At 47.3% G+C, this 25,500-nt stretch overlaps 1 protein-coding gene and 2 long non-coding RNA genes across 10 annotated transcripts in view; all 3 read left to right on the top strand.

Annotated features, from left to right (window-relative positions):
- LOC101014153 (zinc finger protein 708) overlaps positions 1-25,500 on the top strand; it is a 702,618-nt gene that overhangs the window by 154,875 nt on the left and 522,243 nt on the right. The gene's annotated exons all lie outside the window — the stretch shown is intronic.
- On the top strand, positions 2,063-6,915 carry LOC116271741. Its single transcript, XR_004180493.1, has 4 exons — positions 2,063-3,604; positions 5,305-5,429; positions 6,406-6,553; positions 6,816-6,915. It is a non-coding gene; the product is annotated as an uncharacterized LOC116271741 (long non-coding RNA).
- Positions 6,912-25,500, top strand: part of LOC116271740 — a 33,789-nt gene continuing 15,200 nt past the window's right edge. For all 8 annotated transcript variants that reach the window (XR_004180486.1, XR_004180492.1, XR_004180491.1 and 5 more), the window contains exons 1-3: positions 6,912-6,979; positions 7,916-8,062; positions 12,996-13,147. This is a non-coding gene — a long non-coding RNA (uncharacterized LOC116271740). The remainder of the gene's footprint in view (positions 6,980-7,915; positions 8,063-12,995; positions 13,148-25,500) is intronic.

The raw sequence follows: 25,500 nt of genomic DNA, 5'->3' as shown, positions 1-25,500 counted from the left end.
TGGATGGATTTTTCGCTCTTGTTGTCCAGGCTGGAGCGCAATGGTGCTATCTTGGCTCACTGCAACCTCCGCCTCCCTTGTTCAAGTGATTCTCCTGCCTCAGCCTCCCGAATAGCTGGGATTACAAGTGAGCACCACCATGCCCGGCTAATTTTGTATTTGTAGTAGAGACGAGGTTTCTCCATGTTGGTCAGGCTGGTCTCAAACTCCCGACCTCAGGTGATCCGCCCACCTCGGCCTCCCAAAGTACTGGGATTACAGCTGCCAGCCACCATGCCTGGCCCCATCCTCCCATTTCTGCCTCTGGAGTAGCTGAGGCTCTGGGGATCTTTCTGTTTTTTTTTTTTTTTTTTTTTCCCTAGCCCCACTTTGAGTTTGTTTCCACAGTACATTGAGTTACTATTGTTTTGTTTTGTTTTCTCTCTCATGTGCCTTCCTGCACACTGAAGTTGCTGTTTTAAATTTCTTTCTACTTTCGTGTGTGTGTGCGCACGTGTGTGTATGTGTGTGTATGTGTACATATATATATATTTTAAATGAGGTCTTCTCAGTCACCCAGGCTGAAGTGCAGGTGTGTGATCACAGCTCACTACAGCCTGGACCTCCTTGGGCTCAGGGGATCGTCCCATCTCAGCTCCCTGGGTAGCTGGTACTACAGTCACGCACCACCACGGTGGCTCTTTGTTTTGCATTTTTTGCTTTTTATTTTTATAGAGATGAGGTTCTGCCATGTTTCTCAGGCTGGTCTCGAACTCCTGTGCTCAAACAATCCACCAGCTTTGACCTCCCAAAGTGCTGGGATTACAGGCATGAGCCATCCTGCCTGACTGGCTGGCTATCTATCTATCATCTATCTCTGTCTGTCCAGCTCTGTCTGTCTATCTGGCTGGCTCTTATCTATCTATCTATCTATCATCTTTTTTTTTTTTGAGACAGAGTCTCACACTGTCACCGAGGCTGGAGTGCAGTGGCATGATCTCAGCTTACTGCAACCTCTGCCTCCTAGGTTCAAGTGATTCTCGTGCCTCAGCCTCCCGAGTAGCTGGGACTACAGGAGCACACCACCACACCCAGCTAATTTTTGTGTTTTTAGTAGAGATGGGGTTTCACAATGTTGGCCAGGATGGACTCGATCTCTTGACCTCGTGATCCGCCTGCCTCGGCCTCCCAAAGTACTGGGATTACAGGCATGAGCCACTGGCACCCAGCCTCTATCATCTTTTTAGTAGAGATGTGATCTTGCTATGTTGTCCATGCTTTGGATATATATTTCTTTTTTAACTTTAATTATTATTTTTTAATAGAGACATTGTCTCACCATGTTGTCCCTGGATAGTCTTGAACTCCTGGGTTCCAGGTATCCTCCGTGGCCTCCCAAAGTGCCGAGATTACAGGTGTGAGCCAGCATGCACGGTCTGGTCATGTTTTTGATGTGTTGATTCTTTCCAGTCCGGATGCATAATCTCATGTCTGAACATTACTGCTGGTGTGATTATGTTATATGACTTAGCCCAGCACCAGAGTGATCACTGGTCTCAGCAATCAGGGGATTTGTTTTTTTTTTGCCCGGTCCTCACCCACAGAGAACATTGTAACATATCCCTGGTCTCAGCACTCAGGTGATGTGACTCTTCTGACTGTATTCTGCTTTCAGGAGGGGATTGTAGCATATTCCTAATTGAGCACCAAGGTGATGTGACACTGCTGCCTGGTCCCTGCCCTCAGAGAAGATTGTGACATATCACTGCCCCAGAACTCAGGTGATGTGAGTCTACTGGTCCATCCCTATTCACTGCTGGGATTGTGATGCCTATCTTGGCCCAGCTTACAGGTGCAATGATCACTTTCTTTTTTTGAGATGGAGTTTCGCTCTTGTTGCCCAGGCTGGAGTGCAATGGCACGATCTTGGCTCACCACAACTTCCACCTCCTGGGTTCAAGCGATTCTCCTGTCTCAGCCTCCTGAGTAGCTGGGATTACAGGCATGCACCACCACGCCCGGCTAATTTTGTATTTTTAGTAGAGAAGGGGTTTCTTCATGTTGGGCAGGCTGGTCTCGAACTCCCGACCTCAGGTGATCCACCCGCCTCGGCCTCCCAAAATGCAGGGATTACAGACGTGAGTCACCACGCCCGGCCTCTATGATCACTTTCATACCTTGAAACAACCAATAGCAGATACACTGTCTCTCACAGCCAGAGTTAGGAAAATGAGTAATATCTTGGGTCTCCTCTTTGTATGAAAGTCACAGAGAATCACCACTGTCTCACACACTGTATAAAGTTGTCAAAAGGCACAGCGGATGTCCTAACAGAACTCAGCACACAGGTGAGGTTGTGACACTCATATGTATGACCTGCCGACAGTAAATATTTCATCCTTCCACATAAACACAGCTCACAATCGAGGTTCTGAATGTCACACCCAGAGGCAGTCAAATGTTGGAAAATGGAATCTCATATGTGAATTCGGTCCATGCGGGGGTTGGCATCTTTCAGACCAAGATTTGGCACACCTGTGAGTCTGTGACTCCACTAAGGGAACACAGTTTGCAGGAGGGATTGAGGTTCTCATACATGGATCCAGACCATCATTGAGATTGCGACTCATTTACTTAGACTCAACATACAGGAAGTGTTAGATCTCATACCTAGAACTAGAAAATGTGTGGAACTATTAATCTCATGCTTTGACCTTCATGCAGGGGTGACTGTGACATACACCTCTGCCCAGCACCTCAGTGATTTGACTCTTCTGCCTGGGTCCAGCGTACAGACGGGATTGTGCCGTATTGCTGGACCCAGCACTTAGGTGATGTGAGTCTGTTCTCTTGCCTTAGTGCTTTTCACAGAGGGCGTTGAGACATCACTGGGCCTAGTGCCCAGGTGATGTGACTTTCCTCTACTTCCTGGGCTTTTCCCAAGAAGTTGCAATATATTGCTGCGACCAGAACCTAGGTAATGTGACTCTTCTCTCCTGCCTGGTTCCTCTTGCACATATTGTGACATGTGGCTGGTCCTGACACCTTGGCGATGTGAATCTCCTGTGTGGCCCCTGCCCACAGAGGTATTACAACATATATTTTCACTCATCATCTAGGTGATATAATTCTCTTCTGCCTGGCCCTGCCAACAAGTGGAAGATTGTGGCAAATCACTGAACCCAGCACCTAGGTGATGTGACTGTCTTGTTTGGCCTGGGCCTCTCATGTTTTGGGTATTGTAAAATATCACTAGGCCCACTGCCGATGGGATTGCTTGCTCCTATCTTGACTCTGCCCATAGGTACCTTGTGACATGTATCTGCATCCATGACCTAGAATATGTGACATTTATTTTTTGCCTGCACCCTGCCCTGCACAGGAATGATTGTGACATATCCTTGAAACGAGACACCAGGTGATATGGCTCTTCTGCTTCTGTCTTGACCACAGGGAGCATTGTAACATAGTGCTGAGCTCAGCACCCAGGTGATGTGACTGTTCCTTGTGCTGTGCTTTCAGGACAGAATTGTAACATATCCCTGGCTGAGCACCCAGGTGAGGTGACACTCCTGCTTGGCGTCCTTCCTCAGAGAAGATTGTGAGATCCTTGGCTGAAATCCAGGTGATGTGACTCCCCTGCTAGCTCCCTTCCTATAAGTACAATTGAGACATGCTGTGGTCAGCTTACAAGTGTGATGATGACTCTCATGTCAGCTTGCAAGTGTGATGATGACTCTCATGCCTCAAGTCAGCTGTTAGAAGAAATACTGGCCAGGCACAGTGGGGACTATAATCCCATCACTTTTGGAGGCTGAGGCGGGCGAATCACCTGGGGTCAGGAGTTTGAGACCAGCCTGACCAACATGGAGAAATACCGTCTCTACTAAAAATACAAAAAAAAATTAGCCAGGCCTGGTGGTGCATGCCTGTAATTCCAGCTACTCGGGAGGCTGAGGCAGGAGAATCACTTGAACTCGGGAGGCGGAGGTTGAGGTGAGTGGAGATCACACCATTGCACTCCAGCCTGGGCAACAAGAGTGAAACTCTATCTCAAAAAAAAAAGAGGAAGAAATACTGTCTTTCATAGCTGAGAAAAATGAGTGACATCCTGGGTCTTCTCTGTATGAAGGTTGTAAAAGATTGCCACACCCTCACCTGTGGTATAATGCCCTCAAGTGTTAGAGTGTGTCATCACAGGGCACAGCACACAGGCGAGATTGTTTCTCACACGCACACCTCACCAACCATTAGTATTATCACCCTCACACATGGAAAGAGCCTGCTGCTGAGGTCTTGAATCTCACATGCAAACAGTCCACAGTTGGAATTGTGTCTGTCATATGTGAGCATCCAGCCACAGTTGGGATGGTGACACATTTCTAAACTCAAATCACAGGCAGATGAGGACTCTACTATTTGGACCCAGCCAAATGGAGAAATGTTGACTCTCACACCTGGGCTTAGGGCCACAGGTATGGTCATGGGTGCATATAAACATGAAGGGGTCAGTGAATTGTGACCCGCATTCATACTACATAAAGCCCTTAGGTAGTATAGAGAGTGTATTAACAAGGCCCAGCACACAGGGGAGATTGCGACAGTTGTATGCACACGCACCCAACAGTATATACATCATCATTTCCCCACATGAACACAGCCCACTTTTGGGGTTCTGAATCTCACAACTATAGGCAGTCAAAGACTGGAAACTTGACTCTCGTGTGGATTCAGTCCACAGGTGGGTTGGTGACATTCAGAGCAAGATTCAGCACACCTCTGAGGCTGTGACTTCACTGTTAAACGTGGCATGCAGGAGGAGTTGAGGCTGTCTTGCACAAATTCAGTCCACCGTTGAGATTGTAACCCCTGTTCTTAGACACAACATATAGGAAGTTAACACTGGGACATGTGTGGGATTGTTAATGTCATCCCTGGACCTTCCTGCAGATTTAATTGTGACATTTTTCACTTTTTTTTTTTTTTTTTTGAGACGGAGTTTCACTCATCACCCAGACTGGAGTGCAATGGCACAATCTTAGCTCACTGCAACCTCCCCCTTCCGGGTTCAAGCGATTCTTCTGCCTCAGCCTCCCGAGTAGCAGGGATTACAGGCATGCACCACCACGCAAGGCTAATTTTGTATTTTTAGTAGAGACAGGATTTCTCCATGTTGGTCAGGCTGGTCTGGAACTCCTGACCTCAGGTGATCCGCCCACCTCTGCCTCCCGAAGTGCTGTGATTATAGGCGTGAGCCACTGCGCCTGGCCCAATTGTGACATTTTTCTATGCCGGGCACCTGAGTGATCTGACTGTCTTGCCTAGGACCAGCCCACAGGGGGGATAGTGATATATTGCTGAACCCAGAACTGAGGGGCTGTGACTCTCCTGTGTTGGTGCTGCTCCCAGAGGACATCGTGACATCTCACTGGACCTCGCACTTAGTTGATGTGAGTCTCCTCTCCTGCCTTGGCACTGCCCACGGGGGCATGGTGACATATCTCTGGGCCTACATCCAGGTTATATGACTCTCATGCCTGTGCCCTCACCCCATTGTGACATATTGCTGGGTCCAACACCCTGGTAATGTAACTCTACTGCGTAGGTTCTGCCAACACGGAACGTTGTGGATATTTGTTTCCACCCATTACCCAGGTGATGTGACTCTCTTCTTTTGCCTCATTCTGCTCACAGGAGGAATTGTGACGTATCACTTGGCCCAGTACCAAGCAAGTGTGACTCTTCTGTTCATCATAAGTTCTGCTTTCAAGGGAGATTGGGACATATTGTGGGGCTCAACACCAATGTGACATTACTGTTTTGCCTTGGCCCAGACCTTAAAGGCACTGTGACATATTGCTCGGCCCACCAACAAGGTGACGAGAGGTTCTGTGTGGACACTGACAACAGAGCATTGTGACATATCTTTGGGAGTGTCAACTATTTGATGTGACTTTTTTTTTTTTTTTTTTGAACCGGGTGTCTGCTTTTCACCCCGGCTGGGGGGCGGTGGCGCGATCTCGACTCACTGCAAGCTCCGCCTCCCGGGTTCACGCCATTCTCCTGCCTCAGCCTCCCGAGTAGCTGGGACTACAGGCGCCCGCCACCACACCTGGCTAATTTTTTGTATTTTTAGTAGAGACGGGGTTTCACCGTGTTAACCAGGATGGTCTCATCACCCGACCTTGTGATCCACCCATCTCGGCCTCCCAAAGTGCTGGGATTACAGGCGTGAGCCACCGCGCCTGGCTGACTCTCCTTTTATACCAAGGCTTTACTCATAGGGGAGATCGTGATGTATCTTTTGGCCCAGAAATCAGGTGATGTGTTTCTCCTGCCTGAGCTTTGCTCACAGGGAGCATTGTGACATATCACTGGGCCCAGCAACCAGGTGATGGGACTCTACTGCCTGTCCCCCGCTTTCAGGAGGAAATTGTAACATATCTCTGACCAAGCACCCAGGTGATAATTCTTCTGCCTGGGCCCTATTCTCAGGGAAGATTGTGACATAGCCCTGGCCCAGCACCCAGATGATGCAGACGATGTAATACTCCTGCTCACTCTCTATCCACAGGTAAGACTATGACATATGATCATGCCCAGCTAATTTTTGCCTTTTAATAGAGATGGGGTTTCACCGTGTTGGCCAGGCTGGTCTTGAACTCAGGTGATCTGCCCACCTTGGCCTCCCAAAGTGCTCAGATTATAGGCGTGAGCCATGGTCCCCTGGCCTAGGGAATGTAACTTTCTTTTGCTGCCTGTTCTCTACTCACAGGGGTAATTGTGACATATTGCTGGTCCCAGCTCCTAGCTGATGTGACTCTTCTTTTTTCTAGGTTCTGCGCACAAAGGAGATTGTGACATACTGCTGTGCCTAACACTAAGGTGATGTGACTTCTCTTCTTTGGCTATGTCCTTAGAAGGCATTGAGATACCTGAACCCTGACCACAGGGATCATTGTGACATATTTCTTGACCCATTGCAATGGACAAAGCTCAGGTAAATGCCCTATTTTACCTACGTGATGTGACCTTCCTCTTCTGCCTGAGCCAAGCACACCAGTGATGTAATTATTCTGCCTGTTCCCTGCACACAGGAGTCACTGTGCTATATGTTTGGGTCCATCAGCTAGATGATATGAATCTCCTCTTCCAGAGTTTATCCTCAGTGAGAATTGTGATATATTGCTTGACGTAGCTCGTATGTGATGTGGCTGTTCTCTCATGCCTGGTCCCTTCCCACTGGGGTGATTGGAACATAAATCACCCTATGTGATGTGACTTTCTTGTTTATAATCCCTACCCACAGGGGGCATTGTGACATATCTAGGCCTCTCACCTAGCTAATATGACATTTTTACCGAGGCCCTCCCCTCAGGGGGTATTGTGAAATATTACTGGACCAAGAACTTAGGTGATGTGGCTCTCTCTACTGCTTGGGGTGTGCTTAAGAAGAAATTGTAGGCCGGGCTTGGTGGCTCATGCCTGTAATCCCAGCGCTTTGGGAGGCCGCGGCGGGGGGATCACCTGAGGTCAGGAGTTCGAGACCAGCCTCAACATGGCAAAACCCCGTCTCTACTAAAAAGTACAAAATTAGCCAGGCGTGATGGTTCATGCCTGTAATCCCAGCTACTCAGGAGGCTGAGGCAGGAGAATCACTTGAATCTGGGAGGCGGAGGTTGCAGTGAGCCAAGATTGCTCCATTGCACTCCAGCCTGGGCAACAAGAGCGAAACTCCGTCCCAAAAAAAAAAAAAAAAAAAAGAAATTGTCATATATCTCTGTATCCAGCACCAAGGTACTTTACTCTCCTCTCCTGCCTGGTACTCATATACATTTTGTATTACAACATATCTCTGAATCCAACATTGAGGCAATGTGACTGTCCTGCATGGGCTCTCCCACAAAAATAACACATCTTTTTACTCGTTATCTAGGTGATATGACTCTTCTGCTTGAGCCCTGCCAAAAGAAAAGATTGCCACAGATCACTGGACCCAGCACCTAGGTGATATGACTCTTTATTTGCCTGAAACCTGCATATTTTAGATATAGTGACATATCACCAGAACAAACACCTAAAGGTTAGATGGCTCCTTCCTGAGCCCTTCCCACAGGGGTCCTTGTGATGTGTTTCTGTATCCATCACCCAGGATTTGAAACCCTCTACTTCTGCCAGCATTTTGCCCACAGGAAATATGATGACATGTTGCTGGGCCCAGCAACCAGGTGATCTTACTCTTCTGCCTGTGCCCTGCTTTCAGGAGGGGATTGTAAAATTTCTGGGTCGAGCACCCAGTAACATGACTCTCCTGCCTGGTGCCTGTTCTCAGGGAAGATTGTGACTTAACTGTTTCCCAGCACACAGCTGAAGTGAATTTTTTTTTTTTTTTTAGATGGAGTCTCACTCTATCACTCAGGCTGGAGTGTAGTGGCGTGATCTCGGCTTACTGCAACCCCTGCTTCCCGGGTTCAAGTGATTCTCCTGCCTTAGCCACCCGAGTATCTGGGACTACAGGTGCCCACCATCATGCTCAGCTAATTTTTGAATTTTTAGTAAAGACAGGGTTTCACCATGTTGGCCAGGCTGGTCTCAAACTCCTGACTTCAGGTGATCCATTTGCCTTGGCCTCCCAAAGCCCTGGGATTACAGGCATGAGCCACTGCACCTGGCTGACATGAGCTTTTCTCTAGGAGACATTGTCTGGGCCAAGCATCTGGTGATGTTACTCTTCTCTCCTGCCTGGGCCCTGGCCACAGAAGGGAGAGTGACTTATCCCTAGGCCCAGCATGCAGGTGACATAATTTTTCTGCCTAATCTCTGTCCACAGGGGACATTGTGACATGTCCCTGGGACCATAAACTAGATGATATGACTCTTTTTGTCTCTGAGACCTGTCCACAGGTTTTTTTTTTTTTTTTTTTAGATGGAGTCTCACTCTGTTGCCCAGGCTGGAGTACAGTGGCGTGATTTCGGCTCACTGCAAACTCTGCCTCCCAGGTTCAAGTGATTCTCCTGCCTCGGCCTCATGAATAGCTGAGATTACAGGCATGTACCACCATGCCTGGCTAAATTTTTTTTTTTTTTTTCATTTTTAGTAAAGACGAGGTTTCACCATGTCGGCTAGACTGTTCTTGAACTCCTAATCTCAAGTTATCTGCCTACCTTGGCCTCCCAAAATGCTGGCATTATAGGCATCAGCCACCACGCCCAGCCTGTGCCATATTTTTTGACCTAGCAACAAGGTTATGTGACTCTCCTCTACTGCTTGGACCCTGTGTACATTCTGTATATTGAAGTATGGCTAGGTCCGACACCTAGGTGATTTGACTCTCCTCTCCACGCGGCCTTCTAATAGGGGAATTCTGACATATCTCTTTGTCACCTGAGTGATATGACTCTCCTTTTCTACCTGAACCCTGTAAAAAGAGGGGATTGTGACATATCACTGGACCCAGCAACTAGGTGATATTACTTTCTTTTTTTACCTGGGCCTATTGTATTTTGGGTATTATGACATATTGCCGGGTCAAACCAAATGGGTGAAAGGCTCTTGTCTGGGCCCTGCCCACAGGAGGCCTTTGTTACATATCTGTGCATCCATTACTTTGGAGGCGTGACTCTCTTCCATCTGCACCATGCCCATACAGAGCATCGTGACATGTCTCTGGGTTCAGCAACCAGATGGTATATATTTTGTGCCCAGCCTTGCCTGCAGAGAGACATAGCTGGACCCACTACCCAAGTGATGTGACTCTGATGTCTGTGCCTTGCTTTCAGGAGGGAATTTTAGGGTAACAGAACCCTGTCCAGGCAACCAAGCGATATGCCTGGAAAAATTGTGATATATTCCTGACCCAGCACCCAGGTGATGTTATTCTCTCATTTGCTTTCTACTCACAGGTTGGATTGTGACTTACACTTTAGCCTAGCTCACAGTTGTGATGATGACACTCGTACCACAAATCAGCCAGTAGGGGAGATACTGGCACTTGTAGCTAAACCTAGAGAAACAGGTAAATTATTGGGTCTTCTCTAGGTGAGGACATCGTAAAGGATAACCATTCTTTCAGAGTTTGTATAAAGTCTTTGGATGGTACAGAGAGTGTCGTCACAGGGTCAAGCACACAGGTGAGACTGTGTTTCCCATACGAACAACCTACCAAATGTTGGCATTGTCACCCTCACAGATGGACAGAGCCCGCTGGAAAGATCCTGAATTTCACACATCGATGTAGTCCACAATAAAAATTGTGACTGTCATATGTGATCATGCGACCACAGTCAAGGTGGTGACTCATTTCAAAACAAAGCTCATAGGCAGGTGAGGACTGTCCTCTCTGGACCTCGCCAATTGGAGATGTTGACTCTAACACATGGGCTTAGGTCCATAGGTACGATTATCAGTTCATACTAGAACAGAATTCTCAGAGCAAATTGTGACTATCATGCATATTGTGTAAAGGCCTCAGATGGCAACAGTTTTGTAACAGGGCCCAGCACACAGGTGACATTGTGATACTCATACACACAGTCAGCCAACAGTAAAGATTGTCATCTTTTCATATGAACACAGCTCACTGTTGAAGTTCTGAATCTCACACCCAGAGATAGCCAAAAGTTGGAAAATGGACTCTCACACATGGATTCGGTCCACATGTGGGCTGGTGACTGTCAGGCCAGGATTCAGCATATCCGTGAGGCTGTGAGTCCATGAAGGGGACACAGTCCCCTGCAAAGATTGAGGCTCTCATGCAGGTATCCAGTCCACCATTGAGATTGTCACTTGTGTACTCAGACTCAACATACAAAAGGTGTTGACTCTAATACCTAGAAATGGGACACGTGTGGAATTGTTAATATTTTTTTTTCTTTTTGAGACGGAGTTTGAATCTTGTTGCTCAGGCTGGAGTGCAATGGCGCAATTTCGGCTCACTACAACCTCCGCCTCCTGGGTTCAGGCGATTCTCCTACCTCAGCCTCCTGAGTAGCTGGAATTACAGGTGCCCACCACAGTACCCGGCTAATTTTTTGTATTTTTAGTAGAGATGGGGTTTCACCATATTGGCCAGGCTGGTCTCAAACTCCTGACCTCATGTGATCTACCTGCCTCAGTCTCCCAAAGTGCTGGGATTACAAGCGTGAGCCACCGCACCCGGCAGGATTGCTCATTTTATCCCCACGTTTTCCTGCAACTGTGACTGTAACATACACCTCTGCCCAGCACCTAAGTGATTTGACTTCTCTGCCTGGTACCTAGTCCACAAATCAGGTTGTGATACATTGCTGGACCCAACACTAGGTGGTGTGACGCTGTACTTTTGCCTCGGCACTGCCCACATGGGGCATTGTGACATATCACTGGGCCCCACACCCTGGTTACGTAACTCTCTTACCTGTAACCTGCCTTTATGGGCCATTGTGACATATCGCCATTTGCAACATCCAGGTTATGTAACTGTCCTTGCTGAGTCCTGCCTACAGGAAGCCTTATGATCTATCTGTGTATTCATCATCCAGTTAATGTGACTCTTTCTCCCAGGTCCCTGCTCATAGAAAGGATTGTTAGTTATCACTGAGCCCAGTGCCTAGCTGATATAATTCTTCTACATGTGTTCTGCTTACAGTGTACATTGTGACATACTGCTGGGCTGAACATTAAGGTGATGTTACATTTTTGCCTTGGCATTTTTTCATCAGACATTGTGACATATTGTTGGGCTCAGAACCAAGGTGATGTGATTCTTCTGCCTGAACCCTGCTCAAGAGTCAACACCTTTTGCCCAACAAGGATAGTGCCATATTTGTGAATCCATCATCTATGTGATGTGACTCTCTTACTTGGATTTTGCCTATAGGAGAGATTGCGACATATCACAGGGCCCAGCACCTAGATAATGTGACTCTTCTTTCCTGCCATGGTCATGCTCCCATAAAAGAGAGTGACTTATCCCTGGGATCAGCCCACAGGCTATGTGATTGTTCTGCCTAGTCCCTGTCTACAGGGGTTAGTGACATATCTCTTGGTCCCATTCTTCTTCTCCCTGGGACCTGTCCACAGTGGGGATTGTGACATATCACTTGGCCTAGCACCTATGTGATGCGACTCTTCTCATGCTTTGGCCCTGCCCACTGGTTGGTTGTGATATGTAGGTGGAACCAGCTCTTAGGTTATGTGATCTTTCTCTTTCTTCGGAGTCCTACTCTCCCGAGACCAGCTCAGTCGTGAAGACCCAACCCAGCGGCGCTAGAGGAATTAAAGACACCACACAGAAATATAGCGTGTGGAGTGGGAAATCAGGGGTCTCACAGCCTTCAGAGATGAGAGCCTCAAACGGAGATTTACCCAGAGATTTATTTAGTGACAGCAAGCCAGTGATAAGCGTTGTTTCTATAGATTATAGATTAACTAAAAGTATTCCTTACGGGAAACAAAGGGATGGGCCGAAATAAAGGGATGGGTCTGGCTAGTTATCTGCAGCAGGAGCATGTCCTTAAGGCACAGATCCCTCATGCTATTGTTTGTGGTTTAAGAACGCGGTAAGCTGTTTTCTGCCCTGGGTGGGCCAGGTGTTCTTTGCCTTCATTCCGGTAAACCAACAACCTTCCAGCATTGGCGTCATAGCCATCACTAACATGTCACAGTGCTGCAGAGCTTTTGTTTATGGCCAGTTTGGGGCCTTTTTATGACCAGATTTGGGGGACTTGTTCCCAACACTACTCACAGGGGACACTGTGACATATCTCTGGGCCTCTCACCTAGATGATGTGACCTTTTTTGCCAGGGCTCTTTTCTCAGAGGGTACTGTGATATTTCAGAATCTGTGAACCTAGGTGATGTGACTGTCTTCTACTGCTTGGGCTCTGCCTGAGATGTGACTTTTTTTTTTTTCCTGGGCTTTGCATACATTGTATATTGTGATATATGACGGGGTCTAAGACCCAGGTAATATGACTCTAACTCATGGGTTCTGTTCAGAAGGGTATTATGACATATCTTTTTGTTCATCACTTAGGTGTTATGACTCTTGTCTTTTCACTGGAACCTGCCAAGAAGGGTGATTGTGACATATCACTGGACCCAGCACCTTGGTGGTTGTGACTCTCCTCTCCTCCTTGGGCCCTGCATACATTGTGTCTATTGAAATATGGCTGGTCCAACACCTAGGTAATGTGATTCTCCTGCATAGGCCCTGCTAATAGGGCAATTATGACATACGTTTTGTTTATCACTTAAGTGATGTTACTCTTTTTTGCTTCCTGAATCCTGTAAAAGGGGGGAATTGTGATCCTAACACTGGACCCAGCACATAAGTAATATGAGTTTCCTGCATAGGCTCTGTTCAGAAGGGTATTATGACCTATCTGTTTGTTCATCACTTAGGTGTTGTGACTCGTTTTTTGACTGGAACCTGCCGAAAAAGGTGACTGTGACATATTACTGGACCCAGCACCTAGGTGACGTGACTGTCTTTTTTTCCTGGGCCTCACATATTTTGGGTATTGTGATGTATAGCTGGGCTCAACACCTAGCGGCTAGGGAGCTCCTTTCTTGACCGTTCCCACAAATGACTTATCTCTGCTATGACCGCCTATGACACATGACCTAAATATGTGACTCTTCTTTTCTGCCTGCACCTTGCTAACAGAGAAGATTGTGACAAATTGCTAAGTGCCGTGTATCTTGTGCTGACCTTCTATCTCAGCCTGTGACCAAGAATGCCTAACTTCCGGGGAATGCAGCCCTGTAGGTCTCAACCTCGATTTACTCAGCCACTATTCAAAATAGAGTCACTCTGGTTTAAATGCCTCTGACATTAAGATACACTGTAAAATTATGAAAAAAGTTTATTTGAATTTTAGCAAATTAGAAATGAAATAATTAGAATGGGCTATTCTAAATGATATAGCATTAGTTATATTTGTGTTTGAGTTTTCTATTAATCTATATTTGTTACTTATGAATAGATATCTTGTTTTATTCTGTCTAAACAGATACACTAGGTGGAGTGTGGTGGCTCATGCCTGTAATCCCAGCACTTTGGGAGGCCGAGGCAAGTGGATTACCTGAGGTCAAGAGTTTCAGACAAGCCTGACCAACATGGGAAAACACGGTTTCTACTAAAAATACAAAAATTAATTGGCCATGGTGGCGGGTGCCTGTAATCCCAGCTACTTAGGAGGCTGAGGCAGGAGAATCGCTTGAACCCAAGAGACGGAGGTTGCAGTGAGCCAATATCATGCCACTGCGTTCCACCCTGGGTGACAGAGCGAGACTCTCTCTCAAAAAATAAGATAAAATAAGTGGCTGGGCATGCTGGCTCATGCCTGTAATCCCAACACTTTGGGAGGCTGAGGAGGGTGGATCACAAGGTCAGGAGTTCAAGACCAGCCTGGCCAAGATGGTAAAACCCTGTCTCTACTAAAAATACAAAAATTAGCCGCGTGTGTTGGCAGGTGCCTGTAATCCCAGCTACTCGGGAGGCCGAGGCAGAGAATTGCTTGAACCTGGGACGCAGAGGTTGCAGTGAGCCGAGATCTCACCATTGCAGTCCAGCCTGGATGACAGAGCGAGACTCTGTCCCAAAAAATAAATGAATAAATAAAATAAAAAACAAACAGATAAACTAGATAACCAGACTGACCAACATGGGGAAGCCCTGTCTCTACTATGCAGTCCCAGCTACTCAGGAGGCTGAGGCAGGAAATCTCCTTGAGCCTGGGAGGCAGAGGTTGCAGTGAGCTGAGATCACCTCACTGTTTTCCAAACTGGGCAAGGGAGTTTGGGAGGGAGGGAGGGAGACTCTATCTCAAAAAAATAAAAGGGGTCCCCGCTTTAAAAGGAAAATAAATCTCATAACGGCAAAATCACTAAGCCAATGGAAAAGTCAAGCTGGGAACTATGTCAAGCAAAAAATAAAAATAAAAGGGGTCCCCGCTTTAAAAGGAAAATAAATCTTACAACGGCAAAATCACTAAGCCAATGGAAAAGTCAAGCTGGGAACTATGTCAGGCAAACGTGCTTCCCATATTATTTCTAAATAACATAGTTGCAAAGATAAAAAAGCTACATACTTTTTTCACAATTTGCCCACAAGAAAATTCCTTCTGAACAGGTAACAGAACTCAGTCATCCCTCTGAGACTCACCTGAGATAAATGCATATCTGATTACTCCCTCTGCCCTATTGTTAATTTAAAAATGCAGATTTAGGCCAGGCTCAGTGGCTTACTCCTGTCATCCAAGCACTTTGGGAGGCTGAGGTGGGCAGGTCACCTGAGGTCAGGAGTTTGAGACCAGCTTGGCCAATATGGGGAAGCCCTGTCTCTACTAAAATTACAAAAATTAGCTGGGCATGGTGGCATATGCCTGTACTCCCAGCTACTGGAGTGGGTGGGGAGGCAGGGAGAGCTGAAGTAGTAGAATCGCTTGAACTCAGGAGGCAGAGGTTGCAGTAAGCTGAGACCGCGCCACTGCACTCCAGCCTGGGTGGAAAAGTGAGACTCCATCTCAAAAAAAAAAGAAAAAATTGCAGATTCACTGAGCCACACTAAATTGTATATTCAGTGGAAGGTTGATCAAGGACACAAAAGAATCCAACCTTTGTGTCTTGTCTACTTATGACCTGGAAGCCCACACCTCAAGTTGTCCTGCCTTACCAGACCAAACCAATATACATCTTACACATATTGATTGATGTCTCATGTCTTCCTAAAGTGTGTAAAAGCAAGCTGTACCCCTACCATCTTGGACACATGTTGTCAGGAACTCCTGGGGCTGTGTCACAAGCTTGTCCTTAACCTTGGCAAAATAAACTTTCTTGATTGATTGAGACTTGTCTAGATACCTTTTTGTTTACACAGCCAAGGCCTTGCTACCTGGTCAGTACTGCACCCCAACTGATGCATCACCATTGCAGGGACTCTGGTTTCTGGTCTTTTTTTTTTTTTTTTTTTTTTTGAGATGGAGTCTTGCTTCATCACGCAGGCTAGAGTGCAGTAGTACATGATCTTGGCTCACTGCAACCTCCGCCTCCTAGGTTCAAGTGATTCTTGTGTCACAGCCTCCAGAGTAGCTGGGATTACAGGCATGTGCCACCACGCCTGGCTAATTTTTGTAATTTTAGTAGAGATGGGGTTTCACCATGTGGGCCAGGCTGGTATTGTTGGAACCGAACTGTCGATTCCTTCCTGGGCAGGGGTTGCCGCGAAGGATCACCGACACGAGATTCACAGCAGAGAGTTATTTATTTATTTTTTATTTATTTTATTTATTTATTTTTTGAGACGGAGTCTCGCTCTGTCGCCCAGGCTGGAGTGCAGTGGCGCAATCTCGGCTCACTGCAAGCTCTGCCTCCCAGGCTTACGCCATTCTCCTGCCTCAGCCTCCCAAGTAGCTGGGACTACAGGCGCCCGCCACCTCGCCCGGCTAATTTTTTGTATTTTTTAGTAGAGACGGGGTTTCACCGTGTTCGCCAGGATGGTCTCGATCTCCTGACCTCGTGATCCTCCCGTCTCGGCCTCCCAAAGTGCTGGGATTACAGGCTTGAGCCACCGCGCCCGGCCGAGAGTTATTTATTACTAGCGCGCTAGGGTCCTAAGCTCTAAGTTGGCCTTGGGACCTTGACTGCTTGTTACAGGCTGTTTATATAGGCAAACACAAGTTCAAACACAGCTTATGGCACGAAATTCAAACAAAGCTTAAGGCGCGTGGTAATTGGGTCTAGCTATGGCCTGAGCAAGGTGTCTTGTTCTAATTGGTTAGAGCAGGACCTTATGAGGTTTTTTCTTGGAGTTGTTGATTCCGGGAACTTCGAGGCAGGGTGGGACCTCCGGAATTGGCAGGGTGGGACCTTATCCAGAGCCACCTGCTGTTAATTTTTTTTTATATGAGGCCTAGTTTCTAAGTTTTATGAGGCCTAGTTTCATTCCTTCTTCTTTTTGTGTCAGAGGCTCAATCTTGAGCCTCTTCTTCAGTCCTGAGGGTCTGGTATTGTTGGGTCAGAACTATAGCATGTACTATGTTTAATCTATTTTTAATAAGGGTGAGTAAGCGGTTGAGTATGCATGGCCCGAAAGTCAGGATGAGCGTGAGCAGGATGAGGGGTCTTAAGAGGGTGGAGATTAGGGTGCTAAGTCAAGGGGATTGGTTGTACCAATTTTCAAACTAACTTTGTTGAGATTCTCTCTCTTTTTTCTTCTTGTCTAATCTTTCTTTTAGTTTTGCCATAGAATCTTTAACTACTCCTGAATGATCTGCATAAAAACAACATTGCTCTTTCAGGGCTGCACAGAGCCCGCCTTCTTTCAGAAAGACAATTTCTAGTCCTCGTCGGTTTTGTAATACAACTTCAGACAGGGAAGTCAAGGACTTTTCAAGTTTTGTGATAGATTGTTCTATGGCTCTAAGGTCTTCATCTATGGCTATTTTAAGTTGTTGCAGATGATGGTTACCATGCACTAGGGCTGCTGTCCTGGTCTTAACTCAGCCGCTACCTTAATTCTTAACATGACGGTGAGGGTGAGGGAGATAGGTTCTCTCTTTGGTCTAGTATGAGTTTTTTGCTCATACCGGAGATTAAAGGAGTCTCTAGAGTGATAGTATACTCGGGGAACAACTTGTACTAACACGCAATAGTGGGTGCCACTGCTAAAAATAGCTGTGGATACACAGGGGGTGAGCCTAGTGTTGCAAGCCTACTAGTCCGTCTCAGAGGGGACTAAATAGTGATTGGAGCTGGGTACTGTTAAGGTTACATTACAAAGATGCTGATGACTAGGGGGCACTTGGCCTATGCAGGTTCCTGACCTAAAAACTTCAGCCAGGGTTAGTTTTCTTTGTTGTTCTTACACGCATCTAGTAGGATTGACGGAGTTAGTGAAATTATTAGTGGAGGCAATGCCTTCATAGTAAGGGGGGCCTGTTGCCAGACATAGCCAGCAAGAGGGGGTAAATTCTGGCTTTGTCTGGTTTAAAGCGAAATAGGAGCCTGTCACCTATTCCTAGGTCAAGGGGCCTGCAGGTGACGTTTTGGGCTGAGGGTGTGTATTTAGAGGAGGTGGAGATTAAGGGCGGGGAAGTGCTTTTAGGAGCTCTTGGTTGGGGCTCTCTTGGTGCAGGAACCAGGGGCTTCCTTGTTTCTGATAAAACTTGGTTTGGTCTTACTGCGACAGGGGCTGTGATAGGGTTGACTATTAATTTGATTTGGATAGGGATTCTATACAGTGGCTTTTGGTATAAATATAGGCCTTATATTAACCTGGATATCTAACGGTTATCAGATTTTGCTGCATCTTCAAACTTGATGCGGACTAGATTGCAAGTTTTTGAATATCGGGTTCTGGTGCAGCGCTGGACAAAGGACATGGTTATGTACCAGGGTTTCGTGGTCTATTTCTATTCTCTATCATTAGTAGTTATACAGGACTAACTAGCGCAAAACAGGGCATCTATTTCTCTACAAGTTTTTCTCATTTCTCCTGTCCTGAATCCGGGACAGGCATAGAACCTGTTCCGGCTTACGGATACCTTTCTAGCCTGTTTTCTCTATTCTCCTCTTTCCATGTCATCTATCCTTGCTATTTTGTCTAGGTTGAAATAGAGGTCAGGGAACTAAGTCTCTATAGGAGCAATTTTTGAGGTTTTACTTAAGACTTCATGAGTACTAAAATCAGTTACCTGCCAGGTCAGGTTATATGGCCGGTGGGGGTTATTACTGCCAGCGACGCAGGGAAGGAGGGCTAGTAATAAGCAAGGGGCTAGATACGAGAGAGTCTTATCTTGAGCGGGTCCTCGGAGCGTCGGAGTCTCCATGTCTCAGGTGGTGTTGGTCTGGGCGTCTCTGGAGCAGCCTTGGCGTGGGATGCGTGGATCTAAGTGGAGATTCCGTCAACTTTTATGGCTGTGGGCGTGGTCAGGAGAACAATGTAGGGTCCTTTCCACCGAGGCTCTAGTCCTTGAGTGCGGTGCCATCTAACGTAGACAGAGTCTCTTACCTGGAAGGGGTGACTGGTCTGTGGATGTCCTGGTTGGTACAGTTCTGCCAAGGGGGCCTAGATTTGGGTCTGTACTGCTTGGAGTCTTTTTAGCCGAGCCTGTAGGTCAGTTTTAGGATCGGAGGTGGGGAAGGAGTCAAGCAAGGTTGACAAAGGGGGAGGTCCTCCGTAGAGGATTTCATATGGAGTGAGCCTAAAACGGTTAGGTGTATTTTGGGCCTTTAACAGAGCTAAGGAGAGGAGGCGTCTCTAATCTTTTAAACCAGTCTTTAAGGTCAATTTAGTAAGGGTCTCTTTTATTGTTCTATTCATTCTTTCTACCTGTCCTGAGCTCTGGGGTCTATAGGCACAATGTAATTTCTAATTAATCTTTAATATCTTGGCGAGCCCCTGACTTACCTGAGAAACGAAGGCCAGCCTGTTATCTGACCTAATTACCTTGGGAAGTCCGAATCTAGGAAAGATTTCTTCTAAAATTTTCTTGGCTACTATGTGTGCCGTTTCTTGCCGGGTGGGGTAGGCTTCTACCTATCCTGAAAAGGTATCTACAAACACCAGTAAGTACTTATATCCAGCATAGTGAGGTTTTACTTCAGTGAAGTCTACTTCTTAATAGACTCCAGGGCGGTTACTATGAGTTCGTTTCTTTTCTGGCACTCGGGTAGCCTCAGCGTTTACCTGCTGACAGACTTTACAGGCAGATGTCACTTGTTCTACGAGAGTACTTGCCTTTGGGATTAGAAAGTCAGTTTTTTCAATCAGTAATTTTAGCTTTCGATTACTTAAGTGTGTCTAGGCATGCATCTGCTGGATCATTGCCAGGGCCTCTTTTTGGGGAAGGACTATTTTTTTTCCTTTTTCTTAGTTTTTAGTGTCTTTGTTCTTTATAGCCCTTATGGCTTTTGCTTCTTCTTGGTCTCCTGGGGTATAAGTATGTTTAATAGTTATGTGGCTGGTTTCGTCAGGTTCTGTGGCTAGGGTTAGTACTTCCACCATGGCGGCTTGCCTGGCCACTTGGTCGGCCTGTCTGTTTCTTACTGCGACTGGATTCTGTCCTTTTTGATGCCTGGGGCAGTGAATTATAGCCACTTCTTGAGGAAGAAAAAGGGCTTTTAATAAGGCAATTATTTCAGCTTTGTTCTTGATTTCTTTTCTTTCTGAGGTTAGGAGACTTCTTCTTTCATAGATACTTCTATGAGTATGAGCCGTTGCAAAGGCATACCGGCTATCAGTATAAATGTTAGCTTTCTTTCTTTTGGACAGCTCTAGGGCCTTGGTTAGTGCTATTAACTCAGCCTTCTGTGCAGACGTGCCAGGAGGTAGTGATTGTGCCTAAATGGTGTTGTGGCCATGTACTACCGCCGCTCCTGCCTTCCGGGTACCTGAGTCAAGGTAACTGCTGCCGTCTGTGTACCAGGTGTGATCTGCGTCTGGGAGTTCTTGGTCTTTAAGGTCTTCCTGCGTTCTATGGGTCTCAGCCAGTACTTGCCGACAATCGTGTGGGCTTGGTTGGTCTTCTGGTACCGGCAGCAGCGTAGCAGGGTTTAGGGTGACCGGAGGGCCAAACTGGACGCGGTCCGTGTCTAGTAGGAGGGCCTGGTAGTGGGTTAGGCATGCGTTGGTTATCTACCGGTCCGGGGGCTGCCGCACTATGGCCTCTAGAGCATGTGGGGTAATAACAGTCAGTGGCTGCCTAAGGGTTAACTTAGCAGAGTCCTTGACCAGCATAGCGGTGGCTGCCATGATACGAAGACACGGGGGCCAGCCGGCCGCCACAGGGTCCAGCTTTTTAGACAGGTATGCTACCGGTCTTTTCTAAGGCCTTAATTTTTGGGTCAAGACCTTTTTGGCAATCCTTTGCCTCTCGTCCAGGAAGAGGGTAAAGGGCTTTGAGGTGTCCGGTAACCTAAGGGCCGGGGCAGACAAGAGTGCTTGTTTTAGTGCCTCAAAAGCTAATTGATGCTCTGTCTGCCAGGTGAAAGGGGTGCTCTCCTTGGTGAGTGCATAAAGGGGGGCGGCCAGTTCAGCAAAACCGGGTATCTACAAGCGACAGAACCTAGCAGTTCCTAAGAATTCACGTACTTCCTTGGGATTTCGTGGTGGTGGAAGGCGAGCCACTGTCTCTATGCGCCTAGGGGTGAGCCACCTTTTCCTTTCACTCAGGATATACCTCAGATATGTTACTTTGGTCTGACAGAGCTGTGCCTTCTTGGCGGATGCCCGGTATCCTTTTTCACTCAGTGCCTGGAGTAGATGCCTGGTACCTTGTATACAGATTTCTTTTGTAGGAGCAGCCAAGAGGAGGTCATCTACATACTGGAGTAGAGTCACTTCTGGATATTGGGTCTGGAAGTCGGTCAGGTCTCGATGAAGAGCCTCATCGAAGAGAGTGGGAGAGTTCTTGAATCCTTGGGGAAGTCGGGTCCAGGTCAATTGGCCTGAAATTCCTTTCTCAGGATCTTTCTACTCAAAGGCAAAGAGTTCTTGGCTTTGGGGGGCCAGAGGTAGACAGAAGAAAGCATCTTTTAAATCTAATACTGTATACCAGTTATAGCCTGGTTTTAAGGTGCTGAGTAAGTTGTAAGGATTGGGGACCGTGGGATGGATGTCTATGGTTCTTTTGTTAATTTCTCTCAAGTCTTGGACAGGCCTGTAATCCTGAGTACCGGGCTTTTTTACTGGCAGAAGAGGAGTGTTCCAGGGTGAGCGACAAGGTCGCAACACTCCGAGTTCTAGAAATTTGTTAATGTGCTGCCGAATTTTTATATGAGCCTCTCGGCTCATGGGATATTGCTTGATAGACACGGGCACCGCCGTGGGCTTTAAATCAATTATGATTGGGGCTTGATACTTAGCTAGCCCGAGTCCTCCCGTTTCCGCCCAAGCTTGGGGAAAGTCTTGCAACTAAACATCGGGGAGGCTAGTGATGACCGGAGCATCGAAAAGCCGATGCTTATCTTGCAGAGACACAGTTAAAATTTGGATGGGCTGACCGTCCTGATCTAATACTTGGGCCCCAGTCTCGGAGAAGTGGATTTGGGCTCCGAGCTTGGTCAGAAGATCTCGCCCTAGGAGGGGGTAGGGGCATTCAGGTACCACCAAGGAGGAATGTGTCACCATTCCTTGTCCAAGATTAACTGTCCGGTGGTTAGTCCACTTGTGCAATTTTTCTCCTGTTGCCTCCTGGACCTAGGATGTGCGGGAAGACAGGGGCCTGTCTGCCTTTGTCAAAACTGAATGTTGGGCCTCTGTGTCCACTAAGAAGGTGGTGGGGTGCCCCCCTACAGAAAGAGTTAGCCGGGGCTCGGGGGGGGGCTCCAGAGCCTTGACACCTCTATTCGCTATCTTCACCTAGGGTGAGGACAGCGGCAGGTTTCTTTTGGTCTTTAGGACGCTTGGGGCAATCTTTGATCTAATGTCCCCGTTCTTTGCAGTAGGCACACTGGTCTTTTTCCACTTTTGGCCGCCTCTGCTTCTTTCCCTCTCTCCCTGGTCCTTTTTTTCTCACAACTGCCGCCAGGATTTTTGTTAAATGCTTATCCTTCACTCGGTCCTTACGATCCTCTCGCTCTATCTGTTCCTTCGCTAACTTGGCTTCCCTTTCCTCAGGGGTTTCTCTCTTATTATACACTTTTTCTGCCTCCTTAACCAATTCCTGTAATCCATAGGTTTGGATTCTATCTAGTCTTTGGAGTTTTCCTTTGATATCTAATGCAGCTTGGTCTATGAATGCCATAGCTACGGTAGCCTTATGTTCTAGGGCCTCTGGGTCGAATGGGGTATACATTCGGAACCTTTCCAGAAGCCTTTCCATGAAGGCTGCCGGGCTTTCATCTCTTTCCTGAGTTATGGTCTTTACCTTGGCCAAATTTGTGGGGCGCTTTCCTGCCTCTTTGAGACCTGCCAACAGAGCCTGGCGATAGATTCGGAGACTCTCCTTACCTGGTGCCGTTTCATAGTCCTAGTCTGGGCGGGTGAGGGGAAATCCTTCGTCTATTTCATTGGGAAGTTGGGTTGGGAGGCCTCCTGGTCCTGGCACATTTTTCCGGGCCTCCAGGAGGACTTGCTGCCTTTCTTCAGTGGTTAGGAGGACCTGCAAGAGTTGCTGGCAATCATCCTAAGTGGGCTGGTGAGTGAGGAGAATGGATTCTATCAACGAGGTTAGGGCCTGGGGGTCTTGGGAAAAGGAAGGGTTATGGGTTTTCCAGTTGTAGAGGTCAGAGGCAGAGAAGGGCCAGTACTGGACCGTGCGATTGACAGTACGGAGGGGAAAAAGGGAGGATTGCCAAGTGGAAGGGCCATTTGGGTCCTCAGTCCGCCGCAAGCGGAGACGAGGAGGTGTCGGCGGCGGCGTCCGAGGGGTGAGCTTGGGCGGGGCTGGAGAAGGAGACGGGGTGGAGGGAGGGGCCGAGGGAGAAGTTGGAGAAAGGGTAGGGGCCGAGGCGGTAGAGGAAAGAGCTGGGGACAAGACAGGGGGCAAGGGTGAAGCGTAAGGTGGAGGTCCTAGAAGGGGGTTTTGAGGTGGAGGAGGCAGGGGGTCAAGAAGGAGGAGATCCCTCTGGGGTTCATCTGGGAGGACTGGCTTAGGCGGGTCCGGATTCTGATTCTTTGGGGCTTCTAAGGCAAGGAGGGTAGATTGGGATGGGGAAGGGGAATGGGGGAAGGGTTTCACTTAAGAGGGAGAATTTCGGACCAGATCCTCCTAAATAATTATGTAGGCCACCTGGTCCGGGTGTCCGAGTGTCCTAGGATCCATCACTTTTGCTTTAACCTGCAAGATAATTGAGAGGTTAAATGTTCCGTCCTGGGGCCACTCCCCATGGAGGGTTGGCCATTCGGACGAGCAGAATGTTTTCCATCGTCCTTTACGGACTTCTACAGAGAGGTGGTGGGCTTGAGCCCGGACGTCAAGGAAGTGAGTCAGGGTTAGAGACAAAGGAGTCGTCAACGTCTGTCTCATTTCGTCCACGTATAACAAGGACAAAACGAAAGTAACAAAAATAAAGACCAGACAAGTAAGGAGAAGCCGTGCGGCCAGAGAGTGGCGCCACAAGATCACAAAATATTCAGACGGCAGGGGCGACCTGCCTACAGATTTAAGGAGGCTGACTGAGTCGTCAGCCTTCTCCCAGACTACCGCCAGGGCGTCCTCTGGGGCGTAAGTGGGAAGGTGCCGGACACGTCTGTCCCCCTTCCCCACTTAATTCAGAAGGAGTACTCCCCAGAGTTCAGAGTTAGCCGGCAAGACAGACAGAACAAAACGAAAGTACCTGGTGGGTCCGTTCAGTCAGCAGTCCGTGGCCCGGGCCAGATGGGTCTCCGCCGGATGGGTCGGGGGTCCTCGGACGACCCCACTTCCCGGCCAAGGCACCAAATGTTGGAACCGAACTGTCGATTCCTTCCTGGGCAGGGGTCGCCGCGAAGGATCACTGACATGAGATTCACAGCAGAGAGTTATTTATTACTAGCGCGCTAGGGTCCTAAGCTCTAAGTTGGCCCTGGGACCTTGACTGCTTGTTACAGGCTGTTTATATAGGCAAACACAAGCTCAAACACAGCTTATGGCGTGAAATTCAAACAAAGCTTAAGGCGCGTGGTAATTGGGTCTAGCTATGGCCTGCGCAAGGTGTCTTGTTCTAATTGGTTAGAGCAGGACCTTATGAGGTTTTTTCTTGGAGTTGTTGATTCCGGGAACTTCGAGGCAGGGTGGGACCTCCGGAATTGGCAGGGTGGGACCTCATGAGGTTGTTTCCTGGAATTGGCAGGGTGGGACCTTATCAGGGTGGGTCCTTATCGAGGCAGGGTGGGACCTTATCCAGAGCCACCTGGTGTTAATTTTTTTTTTATATGAGGCCTAGTTTCTAAGTTTTATGAGGCCTAGTTTCAGTATCAAACTCCTGACCTCAAGTGATCTGCCCACCTCGGTCTCCCAAAGTACTGGGATTACAGACGTGAGCCACTGTGCCCAGCCCAAATATCAGAAAGTATTTTAATTTTGACATATTTGACAGGCTTCCTAAAATCAAATATCAGCTTGAAAATTGTTTGTTTTTGACCCCTAACTCTTGGATTCTGCAGAGGGCCAATGCAGCATCCAAAAGAGTAATGAACGGAATTATTTGATATGTCACATTACATGGGAAGGGTTTTCAAATTAAAAATAATGTTTGACCTGCTTCAACTTATATTTTAATAAATATGTTTTTAATATTTATTTTAAAATTGTATAAAATTTCTAAAAATCTAATATATCTGAGTATATGCTAGTAGTCATAATTAGGTTATTGTGATAAGTTATTGTGGGCCACAGATATCTTTTTGTTTCTTCATAACCGTTTAAGTCATTTGCACAGTTAATGGTTTAATTCTGATATAGTTTCTAAAAACTTCAAAAGCATACACCATCCTAGATTACTGCGTCTCTAAGGAGGTTCATTAAAAGATGGAAAGGGCCCAGACAAGTGGAGTACAGGTTTCTGATCATTTTAGAATCATATTGTTTTGACTGGGTAAGGATTGTTTGGAT

This window comes from Papio anubis, chromosome 20 (genome assembly GCF_008728515.1).
Source record: "Papio anubis isolate 15944 chromosome 20, Panubis1.0, whole genome shotgun sequence".
NCBI classification, from domain to species: Eukaryota; Metazoa; Chordata; class Mammalia; order Primates; family Cercopithecidae; genus Papio; species Papio anubis.
The sequence above is the reverse complement of the archived record's forward strand: the minus strand, read 5'-3'. Positions and strand labels throughout refer to the sequence as shown.